Raw genomic sequence first — 4,043 nt, 5'->3', positions numbered from 1 at the left:
TTCGGATGGATGTTGTGATGTGTTGTTATGGTTTGTAGTATTGATTGATATATTGTACACATGGTTTAGGGTTGCATGATAGTTCTTGAATCCGTTATCACATGATCTGGTTACATGTTCATAGGTTATTGATTAGTGATTTTAGAATTGATATGAATGTTTGATTGATTCGGGATTATTGGATCTTGATAATGATATGAACATGCATGATTCTGGATAAAAACTGTTGTTTGATTCGTTTGGATTATAGCAAAACTGTTAATTGATTTGATTTGAAACTGCCAAATCTGTTTACAACTTGTTACGGAAATCATGGACTACAAATCAGGAAGTCAGTTACACACCTTGTCTCGACAAGAGATTTCGAGTCGAGAACTCCTAGTCTCAACTCGAGACCATAACACCGGCACAAAGCAACACAACTCGAGACCACGGTTGCGGGTCCGGTTGCGACTCGAGACCGTGTAGTCTCGACCAGACCATGATGACTCGAGAACTCTCTGTTGCGACTCGAGACTTCGAAATCAATATAACCCGAGACCGACTAGTCTCGACTCGAGACCGAGAACATGCACACTCTGTTATTGGACTGGCCCACTGTTACCAGCCCAATTGATTGGGCCGCGTATTTGGACTTTGCTTATGTGAAGTTACTATAGAACTGCCATGCTTATACGTGAACATGATGATCAATGCTTGTACACAACTTGTTAATATATATGTGGAACATACGTGCAATACTAGTGTACGAATCTGATTGGTATGATAACTGTGATAGGACGTGGTTGATCACTTTGTAGCGTAACTGAATTGTTGTGTATCATACCGAGCAATCCCAGGTGAGTTCACTGCATTTCTCAAGCATGCGTCCCGGTGGTTTGGGACAACTAGGGAACATTTGGAAGGGAATCTTGGGTAAACATTTAAATTGGGTTTTGGTTATTGAACATGGAATCAATCATTAACGGATTGCCTGTAGGGCAATGGGGTAATTAGTTGATAGCGCTATTAGGTTTGACACCTCACACCGGGCTGTAAAGACGGGCGTGAACTAATTATCTGGGCATCATTCCAATGCTTGGTTAGGGGCATTGGGGTCTGGACACTTCCAGGTTATTAAGGGGCACACTCCCCGGATACATATGGGCACACTCCCTAGGGTATCTAGCGTGTTATGAGCAACATCGTATCACAACGTTGAATCGGCTTAGCATACAACTGGTAACAAAACGCGTTAACAAAACCTTGAACTCACCAGCGTTGTCTGACACACTTGTCTGCATGCTTGCAGGTCGTTAGGGTTGGAGACAGGGACTTGCTATCTGGGAGTGCTGGAGTGGTCATGGATCGTGGCTTTTGATTAAACAGTTGACTTGGTGGTTTTGAAACTTTAAACAATTGGATATTATTTCACTTATGCTTCCGCTAAACATATCTTTTGGATTTAACGTTTGGAATTGGACTTGCTTGGTTAATTAATGACATGTTCATTTAAATACTTGTGTGGTTCAATGTGATTGGTGGCTCGTACTCTGATGTGTCGCACCTCCCGCGGTGCTTCCGCTTGTGGTGTTTTTGGGGGTGTTACAGTTTGGTATCAGAGCCAGGTTATAGTGAACTAGATTTTAAAACGTTTTTGTAAAACCAGACTATAACCGAACACCTTCGAAAATCGATCATGACACTCAGCTCCAGATTGCAAGGTTCGTCTCTCTTACTTTGTGCATCACTTGTTTAGTAATCACACACTCACAACTAGCATGGAATGAAACGTTAGATACTATGGTGACTTGATAATGTGACACTACTCTTTGAATCATATGAATTGTAGCCCTGTGATACCACTTATGTGTAGATTGAACGGGGGAAACTTCGAAGCGCAAGCTAAGAGGCTCTGAATCGAACGTGCAAATTGCCTTATTATTATGGGTGCACACTTAATAATAAAGCAAGGTGCATGCAAGTCCCAGTGAGTCTTATCGAGCGTGAGAAGGGTTCTACCTTATTTTGTGTACGAACTTGGTAGTGAATAGATATTAGTGTGATACATGACTTCCACCTTGATCGACTCCTAAATCAGTTCATTTTCAACTATAGAATCATGAGTGGACGAGGAAACGGACGTGGCAACATCAACATGACTCAGGCTGAGTTGACTGACTTAATCAATACCCGTGTGGCTGAGGCCTTAGCAGCCTATCAAGCTGGTACGGAATGTACCAAGTACTTTTCCTCTTCTACCGCGTACACGTCTTTTCACTCCTATAATGTGTTTCCTTTCGTCATTTAGGTCAGCAAGTGCAACCCTAACCCAACCAGCCTGCGTGTACGTTCAAAATGTTTATGGACTGTAAGCCACAGACCTTCACCGGGACTGAAGGGGCTGTGGGACTTCTGAGATGGTTCGAGAAAGCAGAGTCTGTGTTTGCTATCTGTAACTGTCCCGCTGGGGACAGGGTGAAATATGCTGCGGGTACCTTGGCGGATGGTGCCCTAACGTGGTGGAATGCCCAGGTGCAGTTGTTGGGCATTGAGGCAGCGAATGCCACAACTTGGGATGACTTTAAAGAACTGATCAGGGAGGAGTATTGTCCTCGGGATGAGGTCCAGAAGTTGGAAAACGAGTACTACGACTTGAAGATGGTTGGATCTGAAGTCGAAGCGTATGTGAAGCGATCGTATGAATTGGCTGACATGTGTCCGAACTTGTCCCGGCCTATGTCTCGGAGGATTGAGTTATTCATCAAGGGGCTGCCTCCGCGTGTGAAAAGTTTGGTCACTGCAGCCCATCTCAATGATTTGACACAGATTGTTCGTTTGACCCACAAGATTGTGGATCAAGAGGTAGAGAGTAACTCGTTACCACCGCGTGTTTCAACCACTACAGCTGTTGCGCCCACTGCCACTGCGTCCGCTAATGATAACAAAAGGAAGTGGAGTGACTATGATAAAGCCTCTAGCGCGAGTCAGACACAGAAAAGACCAGATAATAACAACAACCGCAGCATCAGCCAGTCGTCTTCTGTCAATCAAGGCCAAGGGGGTAGTCAAAGTCAGGGTCAGTATGCGGGGAGGAAGCCACGGTGTAACAAGTGTGGCTATCATCATTTCGGGCCGTGTGGTCGAATGTGTAACAGGTGTGGCAAAGCGGGCCATGAGGCCAGGGATTGTAGGGCCCCACAGCCCAAACACCAGCAGCAACAGAACCAGCAGAACCAGAGACAACAGGGACAACCACCCCAGCAGAACCAGGGTTTCAGGAAGGGGTGCTATCAGTGTGGGGATAAGGGTCACTTTAAGCGGGATTGCCCCCAACTAAACCAGAACGCTAACGACAACAACCGCCCGAATAACAACAATGCTGGCAACAACAATAACAACAACGGCAACAATGGGGGAGATGGTGCTCGAGGCAGAGTGTTCCAGCTTGGAGCAGGAGATGCCAGGAATGACGGCAACGTTGTAACTGGTACGTTTCCTGTAAACAATCGTATTGCTTCTGTATTATTTGATTCCGGTGCCGATTGGAGCTATGTGTCCCTAGAATTTAGTCGACGATTAGGGATAACCCCAACACCCTTAGAAGTTAAGCAGGTAGTAGAACTAGCAGATGGTAAGATGATAGAAGCTTCGAATGTCCTTTTCGGGTGCAAACTAGATCTCGTGGGTCAGGTGTTTGATATTGATCTTCTTCCCGTTACGCTCGGAAGTTTCGACATAGTAGTAGGCATGGATTGGTTGTCTAAGCACCAAGCAGAAATTTTATGTAAGGAGAAGATTGTGCGTATCCCTCTCCCTGATGGGGAGTCATTATTAGTTCAAGGGCATCGTAGTGGGACGATGGTTGGTATTATCTCGGCCATGCGTGCACAGCAGTATCTACAAAAGGGGTACCCTGCACTGTTAGCGTTAGTTACTAATGCTCAGTCTGAGGAGAGAAAGATCGAAGACCTACCAGTGGTGCGAGACTCCGCTGATGTATTTCCAGAGGAGCTACCAGGGTTACCTCCTCACCGTCAAGTAGAATTTCAGATTGATCTTGC

Source organism: Helianthus annuus, chromosome 9 (assembly GCF_002127325.2).
Source record: "Helianthus annuus cultivar XRQ/B chromosome 9, HanXRQr2.0-SUNRISE, whole genome shotgun sequence".
In the NCBI taxonomy this organism is placed as follows: domain Eukaryota; kingdom Viridiplantae; phylum Streptophyta; class Magnoliopsida; order Asterales; family Asteraceae; genus Helianthus; species Helianthus annuus.
This window is presented reverse-complemented; position numbering follows the sequence as displayed.